The sequence below is a fragment of the Physeter macrocephalus genome, chromosome 12 (genome assembly GCF_002837175.3).
Source record: "Physeter macrocephalus isolate SW-GA chromosome 12, ASM283717v5, whole genome shotgun sequence".
NCBI lineage: Eukaryota > Metazoa > Chordata > Mammalia > Artiodactyla > Physeteridae > Physeter > Physeter macrocephalus.
Window position 1 is genome coordinate 65,465,665 of NC_041225.1, and position 13,074 is coordinate 65,478,738.

Consider the following 13,074-nt stretch of genomic DNA (forward strand, 5'->3'; position numbering starts at 1 on the left):
AAGAGCCTAGGGGCAGGACAGGAATAAAACACAGACCTACTAGAGCATGGACTTGAGGATATGGGGAGGGGGAAGGGTAAGATGTGACAAAGTGAGAGAGTGGCATGGACATATATACACTACCAAACGTATGGTGGATAGCTAGTGGAAAGCAGCCGCATGGCACAGGGAGATCAGCTAGGTGGTTTGTGACCACCTAGAGGTGTGGGATAGGGTGGGTGGGAGGGAGGGAGACGCAAGAAGGAAGAAATATGGGAGCATATGTATATGTATAACTGATTCATTTTGTTGTAAAGCAGAAAGTAACACACCATTGTAAAGCAATTATACTCCAATAAAGATGTTAAAAAAAAAATAAAATAAAAAAATCCAAGGGACTTCCCTGGTGGTGCCGTGGTTAAGAATCCACCTGCCAATGAAGGGGACAAGGGTTTGAGCCCTGGTCCAGGAAGATCACACATGCTGCAGAGCAACTAAGCCCATGCACCAAAACTACTGAGCCTGAGCTCTAGAGCCCGTGAGCCACAGCTACTGAGCCTGAGTGCCTAGAGCCCATGCTTCGCAACAAAGAGAAGCCACTGCAGTGAGAAGCCCGTGCACCACAACAAAGAGTAGCCCCAGCTCACTGCAACTAGAGAAAGCCCGCGTGCAGCAACGAAGACCCAATGCAGCCAAAAATAAATAAATAAATAAATAAAATTTATTTTAAAAAATCCAAAACAATCAACAAAACGGCAATAAGAACATTCATTTGGATAATTAACTTAAATGTAAATGGAATAAATGCTGCAACCAAAATACATAGAATGGCTGAATGGATACAAAAACAAGACCCATATATGTGCAGTCTACAAGAGACCCACTTCAGACCTAGGGACACATAAAGACTGAAAGTGAGATGATGGAAAATGATATTCCATGTAAGTGGAAATCAGAAGAAAGCCTGAGTAGCAATACTCATATCAGACAAAATAGAGTTTAAAATAAAGACTCTTACAAGAGACAAAGGACACTACATAATGATCAAAAGATCAATCCAATCAGAAGATATAACAATTATAAATATATGTGAACCCAACATAGGAGCATCTCAATATATAAGGCAAATGCTAACAGGCATAAAAGGAGAAATAGACAGTAGCACAATAATCGTCATGGACTTTAAGACCCCACTCTCATCAATGGACATATCATCCAGACAGAAAATCAATAAGGAAACACAGGCCCAAATGACACATTAGAATAGATGAACTTCATTGATATTTATAGAACATTCCATCCGAAAGCAGCACAATACACTTTCTTCTCAAGTGCACATGGAACATTCTCCAAGATAGATCACATGCTGGGCCACAAATCAAGCCTCAGTAAATTTAAGAAAGTTGAAATCACATCAAGCATCTTTTCTGGCCACAAGGTTATAGGGTTAGAAATCAATTACAAGAAAAAAACTGTAAAAAACCACAAACACTTGGAGGCTAAATAATATGTTACTAAACAACAAATGGATCACTGAAGAAATGAAAGAGAAAATTTAAAAATACCTAGAGACAAATGAAAATGAAAGCATGACAATCCAAAACCTTTGGGACACATCAAAATAAGTTCTAAGAGGGACGTATACAGCAATACAATCTTACCTCAAGAAACAGGAAAAATAACAAATAAATAATCTAACCTTACACCTAAAGCAACTAGAGAAAGAGGAACAAACAAAACCCAAAGTTAGTAGGAGGAAAGAAATCATAAAGATCATAGCAGAAATAAATGAGATAGAGACAAAGAAAACAATAGCAAAGATCAATGAAACTAAAAGCTGGTTCTTTGAAAAGATAAAGAAAACTGAAAACCTTTAGCCAGACTCATCAAGAAAAAAGAGAGAGAGGGCTCAAATCAATAAAACTGGAAGCGAAAAAGGAGACATTACAATGGACACCACAGAAATATAAAAGATCATAAGAGACTACTACAAGCAACTATATGCTAATAAAATGGACAACCTAGAAGAAATGGACTAATTCTTAGAAAGGTACAATCTCCCAAGATTGAACCAGGAGGAAATAGTAAATATGAACAGACCAATCACAAGCACTGAAATTGAAACTGTGATTAAAAATCTTCCAACAAACAAAAGTCTAGGACCAGATGGCTTCACAGGTGAATTCTATCAAACATTTAGAGAAGAGTTAACATCTGTCCTTCTGAAACTATTCCAAGAAGTTGCAGAAGAAGGAACACTTCCAAACTCATTCTATGAGGCCACCATCACCCTGATACCAAAACCAGACAAGGATATCACAAAAAAAGAAAATTACAAGCCAAAATCACTGGTGAAACTAGACGTAAAAATCCTCAAGAAAATACTGGCAATCTGAATCCAACAATACATTAAAGGATGACACACCATGATCAAGTGGGATTTATCCCAGGGGTGCGAGGATTCTTCAATATCCACAAATCAATCAATGTGATACACTACATTAACAAACTGAAGAAAAAAAGCTATATGATAATCTCAATAGATACAGAAAAAGCTTTTGAAAAAATTCAACACCCATTTATGATAAAAGCTGTCCAGACAGGCATAGAGGGAATTTACCTCAATACAGTAAAGGTCATATATGACAAACTCACAGCTAACAGCATTCTCAACAGTGAAAAGCTGAAAGCATTCCCTCTAAGATCAGGAACTAGGCAAGGATGTCCAATTTTGCCACTATCATTCAACAGTTTTGGAAGTCCTAGCCACAGCAATCAGAGAAGAAAAAGAAATAAAAGTAATCCAAATTGGAAAAGAAGAAGTGAAACCGTCACTGTTTGCAGACGACATACTATACATAGAAAATTCTAAAGATACTGCCAGAAAACTACTAGAGCTCATCAATAAATTTGGTAAAGTTGCAGAATACGAAATTAATACACAGAAATCTCTTGCATTCCTATATACTAATGACAAAAGATTAGAAAGAAAAATTAAGGAAATGATCTTTTACAATCGCATCAAGAAGAATAAAATACCTAGGAATAAACTTACCTAATGAGACATAAGACCTCTACTCTGAAAACTATAAGACACTGATGAAAGAAATAGGAGATGACACAGATGGAAGATATACCATGTTCGTGGATTGGAATTATCAATATTGTGAAAATGACTGTACTACCCAAGGCAATCTACAGATTCAGTGCAACCCCTATCAAATTACCAATCGCATTTTTCACAGAACTAGAACAAAAAAGTCTTAATATTTGTATGGAGACACAAAAGACCTCAAATAGCCAAAGCAATCTTGAGAAGGAAAAATGAAGCCAGAGGAATCAAGCTCACTGACTTCAGACCATACTACAGAGCTATGGTCATCAAAACAGTATAGTACTAGCAGAAAAACAGAAATATAGATCAATGGAACAGGACAGAAATCCCAGAATTAAACTCACGCACCTATGGTCAATTAATCTATGACAAAGGAGGCAAGAATGTACAATGGAGAAAAGACAGTCTCTTCAATAAGTGGCGCTGGGAAAACTGGACAGCTACATGTAAAAGAATGAAATTAGAACACTGTCTAACATCATACACAAAAATAAACTTGAAATGGGTCAAAGACCTAAATTTAAGATGGAACACTATAAAACTCCTAGAGCAAAACGTAGGTAAAACACTCTTTGACATAAATCACAGCAATATCTTTTTTGATCCACCTCCTAAAGTAATGAAAATAAAAACAAAAAATAAAAAAATGGGACCTAATTAAATTTAAAAGCTTCTGCACAGCAAAGGAAACCATAAACAAATTGAAAAGACAACCCACAGAATGGGAGAAAAAATTTGCAAACGAAGCAATCAACAAGGGATTAATCTTCAAAATATACAAAAAATGCATGCAGCTCAATATCAAAAAAACAAACAACCCAATCAAAATCAAAACCCCAATGAGGTATCACCTCACACTGCTCAGAATGAACTTCATCAAAAAGTCCACAAACTGTAAATGCTGGAGAGGGTGTGGAGAAAAGGGAACCCTTCTGCACTGTTGGTAGGAATGTAAATGGTGTAGGTACTATGGAGAACAGTATGGAGGTTCCTTCAAAAACTAAAAATAGAACTACCGTATGATCCAGCAATCCCACTCCTGGGCATATATCTACAGAAAAACCATAGTTCGGAAGCATACATGCACCCCAATGTTCATCGCAGCACTGTTTACAATAGCCAAGACATGGAAGCAACCTAAATGTGCTTTGATAGAGGAATGGATAAAGAAGATGTGGTACATATATACAATAGAATATTACTCAGCCATAAAAAAGAATGAAATAATGCCATTTGCAGCAACATGGGTGGACCTAGAGATTATCATACTAAGTGAAGTAAGCCCAACAAAGACAAATATCATATGATATCACTCATATGTGGAATCTATTTTTTTTAAAAAAGAAAAGAAACAAATGAACTTATTTCTGAAACAGATATTAAAAACTAATTTATGGTTACCAAACAGGAAACATGGGTGGGGAGGGATTAATCAGAAGCCTGGGATGAACACACACACACTATATAAGATAAACCGCCAACAAGGACCTACTGTATAGCAGTGGGAACTCTAATCAGTATTCTGTGATAACCTATATGAGAAAAGAATCTACAAAAGAATGAATATATGTACATGTATAACTGAATCACTTTCCTGTACACCTGAAACTAACAGAACATTGTAAATCTACTATACTCCAATAAAATTTAAAAAAATTCAAACCATGGCATAATCTCTTAATTCCAGACAATTGTGTAATCTACCTGTATAGGGAATATTAACTAGGACTCCCCCATGGCCCTCCTTTGCCTTTAACTATGTGGAGGTTATGTGGTGTCTGTTTGGTATAGGGTAGTAGGAAAACAACTCTTGGTTTCAATAAACTCATCAAGCAGCACCAAAAATGAAACACTGTCCTTCCCATGCTCAGTGTCCACTTGACTCAAGATTTCCTCTGTGGAGATATCAAGGTTTGTTGACATTGTTGATGGGATGAAAAAGTGATGAAACATTCTAAAGTGGTGGCATAAATACACATATGAAGAGGTGGGTAATAATCACTTACTGTTTACTCTCTCTGTTTTTGTTTTTTTGGCCATGCTATGCAAGTTGCGGGATCTTGGTTCCCTGAACAGGGACCAGTGGAAGTGCAGAGTCCTAACCACTGGACTGCCAGGGAATTCCCACTTATTGTCTACTCTTTAACTTACTTTTTTTTTCTTCTGTTTGGAGATCCCATGACTTGTCATACCGTGGAATAACTACATCCTTCACTTCATCTTTGAACTTTTGTCACCTCAATTTTATTATTTCTGGTCACTCGCATGGAAAATCATCAAAAATGGATATGTATATTTTCTACTAATTTTGAACCGAGTGAGAGATATACTGTACACATGGTGATAGAATATGCAAAATCTGTGACTAGGACCCACCTTCTTTTTAAGTGAAAGATTTATCCTCATATTCAAATGACTTCTGTGAACATAATCACACTAGCTTGCATCTGGGCTTAGTCTTATTTCCACCTTTCTACAAACATTATGGTGCTGAGTTTTCATGAAATTAAATTTTCAGGCAATAAACAACTTCATATGGAAACAGTAATTAAAAGAGATAGCCTTACAAATGAATTCCTAAATCTGATTAAACCTATTATCAACCTAGTTGGTGCCTGCAGTCCACATTCAAGGTGCTAAAATTGCTAATTGGTCTAACCTTTATAATCATAACCACTAATTTCAAATTGGCCTCAACTCTGCCCAGCAATCCCCTAGTGCTCACTCTTTGAAATCATTATTTCACATCTTTTCTCTTCGAACTCCTAAAGCCTCCTTAGCTTGCTTCTTAAATCATTAGGAAAAAAAGAAATAGAGGCAATTGAATGACCATTGGGTCTATTAACTTACTTGTATGGAAAACCATTCTCTCTAACTTCCTTCCAATTAGAAGAGCTATCTTTCATTAAACTCCTTTACATTTGTCTTGGATTCCACCCCTTTCTGCCTTCACAAGAACTCTTTTACTCAATTATCACCCTCAATTTGGTTATTTCTATTCTATATGTTTAGGTATGGGGAAGCATTTTTAAAGACCTAGAAGTGGAATGAATATGAGCAAATTTTCATGCAAGTCTTATCTAGATCTATTTATTTTATTCATATTTCATAACAGATTTTATCACACAGTATTCCATTCATTATTCTAAGATACTTATGCAGCATGAAATATACATGTTTGCATAGGGTAATTATAAGATAATGCAAGAAGTTTCAGAGACTTAGATCAATCTACAGGTACTAGGAATATACATGTAAGCAGAAGCAGATAAATAAACATTGGTAAGATAAAAGAAGGACAAATTCCTGCCCTTTGAGAATCATGGGATGGGTTCCTCCATATTGGATGTGGAATATATTGACATAGTAACAATATATTAGCATTATTTAATGAACAAGGGAAAAATCTTTAACATGAAAAATTGACAAAGTGTTGATTAAAATATACACCCTGAATATTCTTTTCGCTCACTTCTGATTTCAAGCATAAAACATTAAATTTCTACTAACCACTGAGGGTTTTTACCTTTTCTTCTATTTGATATTTAGTTCTGTTTTGTTGTAAGAAAAGTATGTGTGTGTGCACGTGTGTTTAGGTGCATGTGTGTGACAGAGAGACAGAGACTTGACCTCATTGCCAATTAAAGAACACGGACATTGATTATTGAAACTGAGTCAGAAACATTTTCTCTTGCTTTTTTTTCTTTCTCCCTGATGCCCGTAAAACTCTTCTTGACTCTGATCCTCTGGCCTTTGTCAGCTTGCCTCCCCAGTGCAGGCAAAAGAGTTCACTACACCCCATCTCCACCCCTCTCCTGCGCGCGCACATGCACGCACGCACGCACGCACGCACGCACACACACACACACACACACTGCTACTTATGGCTGAGTAATAAGAACCACATGGAAGAGCTGGCAAGAGAGAAATAATAAAAGGCCACCAAGTGAAGCAGTCAATGCCCATTTTGGACCACAGAGCTGTTCTCACTGAGCAAGGATCAGAAAAACTCTAGAGATTCCCTGAATAATATCTTTCTTACCCAGAAGAACAAAAAGAGTTCTTTATTTTGGGGTACCTCAGGCAACACATCTGCTCTCTTTTTCTTTCTAGGCTTTCCAAAATTTCTGCAGCCATAAACACTCATGTTCACAGTTTCCCATTTTCTACTTTGTCCAGCTAATAAAACACACCTTTGCTGGTTTGGCTTTAATGCTTCATATTTCTTCTTTAGCTCATTAGAACAAAAGACTTTTACAGTCAAGGGTAATACTTCAGAGCTCTGGCTTTGTTAAGCATCTTCTTCATAAACACTTTGGTTTGATTGGAAGCTACACATCAAGTTTATTTGTTATCGCAAGAGGCCAAAATTTGGCATTAATAAAGTAAAATGGATATAAGGCCTAGGAGTGCTCTAAAATATCTATTTAGAACAAGAGTCCTGGGACCTGTGGCTCTGTACATGTTCAGCAAGTTCTGAAAACTAGAGCAGAGACCATCCCACACTCAGATTTCCACAGGAGTACTGGCAGGGGCCAAAATGATAGGTGGATATGCATATGTGTTATGAGTATTGATGAACTGGGCATGCTGGAGGGCACAGGCCCAGCTCGAGGAGGCAGAGCTACTCAGCCCCAATCAATTGTTGTCATTTGGGAAACAGGCCCTGGTTGTCTTCTGTCTTAAGAGAAAGAAGAAATATGAGTTTTCTGTAAAAGTTCCTGATAAAAGAATGCCTTTTGCATTCAAACTGCTATAAGTCAGTTGAGTAGAAAGATTACCCTACTTCTTATTAACTTGATGAATACTTTCTCAATGATTAAGTAAAAATAAGTCAGTTAGAAACACAATTGTAATGATCAAGATGGCAGAGTAGTAAGATGTGAAGCTCACTCTCTCCCACAAACACAACAAAAATACACCTACACGTGGAATGATTCTCACAGAATATCTAACAAACAGTGGTAGAAGACCTCAGACTGCTGAAAGGGCAAGAAAATCACGTAACTTGGTAGGAAGAAAGCAAAAAGGAAAAAAAAAAAAGCGAGAAAGGATTCGGGTCAGGACATGCACCCCTTGGAGGGAGCTGTGAAACAGGAAAAGTTCATGCACCCTGGGAAGCTCCCTCACCAGCAGGGAGATCAGCTGGGACAGAAGGGGAGTTTCAGAGCCTTAGAGAAGAAGGCACCATTCAGGTTGCAGCAGCCAGAGCAGAGGGAGAACTGCACAGACAGTCAGTGCCCTGGCCTGCACTCAGCCTGACACCTGCGTCCACTGGTGCTGGTGGGGGCTGGGTGCTGGAACTCGGGCTTCAGAGATCAGCTGGGGAGAGGACTGGGGTTGGCTGTGTGGAGACAGAGACTGGGCGGGGGTGGGGGGTGGGGCTGGAATCCAGTGTGACCACGGCTGAGGGTGTATGTGGAGGAAGCCTGGGCCTCCTTAGAGGCCAGTAGCTGTTGTTTGGGGTATGCACACGGGTAGGGTCAGGACCCAGACTGTAACCTTTTCCCCTGTGTGTGTGTGCTCACAGTGGGTAGGTCACTGCCTACACAGGCCTCAACAACCACCAGCCTCTACTGGCAGCAGCCCAGACCCCAGGAGTGGTCACAGGCCCATGCTGCCTCCCACTCAAACTCCAGGAGTAGTTGACATCCACCTCCACTCCCATGTGTGTCATGGGGGCACATCTGAGCCAGAGGACCCCAAGACCAGGCACCAGCCACCGCATCTGCACACCCCCTATCTATCAAAGGAACAACCAGCACACACTGAGGAAAGAGCTGACAGGCATCCATACTAAAAATGGACCTCACACCAAATATATTAAACCCACGCAAGCTACACAGGGATGACACCACAGATAAATAATCCTCCAAGACCACAGTAGATAATTGTTTCTCCTAAACTCACAGAGTAAGAGAATATAAGTAAAATGGAGAATCGGAGGAACCACTGCAAGTCAAAAGACCAAGAGCATTCCCCTGAAAGAACAAGCAATAAAGCATATCTCTTACATCTAACAGACACTGATTTCAAAAAGGAGATAATGAAAATACTGAAGGAATTAAGAAAGGCTATCAATAGAAATGCAGAGTACTGTAAAAAGGAGCTAGAAACTATAAAGAGGCAACAAGAAAAATTAGAAAACTCATTTGCAGAGATGAAAGCTGAGCTAAAGGCAATGAATAATGCAGAAGAATGAATAAGTGACCTGGAAGATAGAATAACGGAAATCACCCAATCAGGACAGCAGACAGAAAGCCAAATGAAAAAAAAAAAAAAAAAGAAAGAAAGAAAGCAATATATAAGAGACCTATTGGATAATATAAAGCGTGCCAACCTACATATAATAGATTCCAGAAGGGGAAGAAAGAAAAAAGGAGATCAAAAAACGTATTTGAAGAAATTATGGCTGAAAACTTCCCAACCCTAAAGAAGGAAACAGATATCTAGGTACAGGAAGCACAGAGGGTTCCAAACAGACCTACACCAAGATATAATAAAAACGGCAAAAGTTAGAGAGGATTCTAATGGCAGCAAGAGAAAAACAAAGGGTTAATTACAAGGGAACCCCCATAAGGCTATCAGCTGATTTCTCTAAAGAAATGTTGCAGGCCAGAAGGGAGTGGCAAGATATATTTAAAGTCCACACCACAGATAAATAATCCTCCAAGACCACAGTAGATAATTGTTTCTCCTAAACTCACAGAGTAAGAGAATATAAGTAAAATGGAGAATCGGAGGAACCACTGCAAGTCAAAAGACCAAGAGCATTCCCCTGAAAGAACAAGCAATAAAGCATATCTCTTACATCTAACAGACACTGATTTCAAAAAGGAGATAATGAAAATACTGAAGGAATTAAGAAAGGCTATCAATAGAAATGCAGAGTACTGTAAAAAGGAGCTAGAAACTATAAAGAGGCAACAAGAAAAATTAGAAAACTCATTTGCAGAGATGAAAGCTGAGCTAAAGGCAATGAATAATGCAGAAGAATGAATAAGTGACCTGGAAGATAGAATAATGGAAATCACCCAATCAGGACAGCAGATCCTCTCTAAATAGAAAAAAAGTAAGAATCTATAGGAAGCACAAAATCACAATTGGAAAATAAATCACTTAAATAAGCCAGTACACAGATTTTTTTTAAAAATCAAAAAATTTTTTGAGAAGGTGATGATAACCACAATGAACAGAAAAAGGATGAACATGAAGATGTAAAAGAGGACATCAAAATCATAAAATGAAGGGGAGGAGAGTAAGAAAATGTAGATTTTTTTCCCCCTAGAATGTGTTTGAGCCTATATGACTACCCGTCTAAGGCAAGTAGTTATAGGAAGGGGTTAACATACTTGAAAAACAGGGTAACCACAAATCAAAAACATAAAATAGATTCACAAACACCAGAAAGAAAATAAGTATAATATTGATAGAAAAGAAAATAACCAAGCCACTAAAGGAAAAACAAAAAGTAAAAGGAACAAAGAAGAAATATAAAATCAATGGGAAGACAAGGTTTAACATGGCAACAAATATATATCTATCAATAATTACCTTAAATGTCAATGGACTTAAGGCTCTAATTAAAAGACACAGAGTGGCAGATTGGATTAAAAAAATAAGAGCCTATGATATGCTGCCTAAAAGAGACCCACTTTAGGGCAAAGGATACACATAGACTGAAAGTGAGGGGATGGAAAAAGATATTTCATGCAAAAAGAAATGACAAGAAAGCAGGTGTCTCAATACTCACATCAGACAAAATAAACTTTAAAACAAAGGCCATAAAGAGAGATAAAGAAGGACAAAATTAATGATAAAAGGATCAATACAAGAAAAGGATTTTACATTCATAAACATATATGCACCTAATATAGGAGCACCCAAATACATAAAAGAAATACTAATGAACATAAAGGGAAAAACTGACAGGAGTACAATAAGAGTAGGAGACGTTAACACCCCACTCACATCAGTAGATTTTCCAGACAAAGAAGCAATAAGGCAACAGAGATACTAAATGATACAATAGAACAGTTGGAATTCATTGATATTTTGAGGACATTATATCAAAAAAACCCAGAATACACATTCTTTTCAAGTGCACATGGAACATTCTCTAGGATTGACCATATACAAGGGCACAAAGCAAAGCTCAGCAATTTCAAGAGTACAGATATTATCTCGAGCATCTTTTCTGACCCCAACAGCATGAAACTAGAAATTAACCACAGAAAAAGAAATGATTTTTTTAAAAAAAAGATTACGTGGAGACTAAACAACATGCTACTGAAAAACCAGTGGGTCAATGAAGAAATCAAAGAGGAAATTTAAAAATACCTCGAGATAAATGACAATGAAAACACAACCATAAAAAAATCTATGGGATGTAAAAGCAGTTATTAGAGGGAAGTTCATAGCAATACAGGCTTTACTCAAAAAATAAGAAAAATCTTAAATAAACAACCTAACCTACCACTTAAAAGAATTAGAAAAAGAAGAATAAAACAAAACCTACAGTCAGAAGAAGGAAGGAAATAATAAAGAGAGGAAATAAATAAAATAGAGATTAAAAAAAATAATAGAAAAAGTCAATAAAAGCAAGAGCTGGATCTTTGAAAGGATAAACAAGATTGACAAACCTCTGGCCAGGCTCACCAAGAAGAAAAGAGAAAGAACACACACACACACACACACACACAAAAACAGCAAGAAATGAAAAAGAAGGCATAACAACTGATACTGCAGAAATACAAAAAACCGTAAGGGAATACTATGAACAATTATATGCCAACAGATACGACAACCTAGAAGAAATGGACAAGTTTCTAAAAACATAACAGCCCACCAAAACTGAACCCAGAAGAAACAGATAATTTGAACAGACTGCTCACAAGAACTGAAGAACTGAAATAGAATCTGTGATTTCAATACTCCCTACAAACAAACGTCCAGGACCAGATGGCTTCACAGGTGAATTCTATCAAACATACAAAGAAGAACATATATCAATCCTTCTCAAACTCTTCCAAAAAGTTGAAGAGGAGGGAACACTCCCAAGGACATTCTATGAAGCCACAATCACCCTGATATGAAAACCAGACAAAGACACCACCAAAAAAGAAAATTACAGGCCAATATCTTTAATGAATATAGATGCCAAAATTATCAACAAAACATTAGCAAACTGAATCCAACAATACATAAAAATCATAAACCATGAGTATAGAAGGAGGAACCAAGATGGCGGAGTAGAAGAACGTGCTCTCACTCCCTCTTGTGAGAACACCAGAATCACAACTAGATGCTGGACAATCATCAACAGGAAGACACTGTAACACACCAAAAAAGATACCCCACATCCAAAGACAAAGGAGAAGCCACAATGAGATGGTAGGAGGGGTGCAATCACAGTAAAATCAAACCCCATAAGTGGTGTGGGGGGGACTCACAGACTGGAGAACACTTATACCACAGAAGTCCACCAACTAAAGTGAAGGTTCTGAGCCCCACATCAGGCTTCCCAAACTGGAGGTCCGGCAATGGGAGGAGGAATTCCGAGAGAATCAGACTTTGAAGCCTAGTGGGATTTGATGGCAGGACTTTGACAGGACTGGGGGAAAGAGAGACTCCACTCTTGGAAGGCACACACAAAGTAGTGTGCGCAGTGGGACCCAGAGGAAGGAGGAGTGACCCCAGGGGAGATGGAATCAGACCTACCTGCTAGTGTTGGAGGGTCTCCTGCAGAGGTGGAGGGTGGCTGTGGCTCACTGTGGGGACAAGGACACTGGAAGCAAAAGTTCTGGAAGTACTCCTTGGCGTGAGCCCTCCCAGAGTCTGTCATGAGCCCCACCAAAGATCCCAGGGAGGCTCCAGTGTTGGGTTGCCTCAGGCCAAACAACCAACAGGGAGGGAACCCAGTCCCACCCATCAACAGTCAAGTGTATTAAAGTTTTACTGAGCTCTGCCCACCAGAGCAA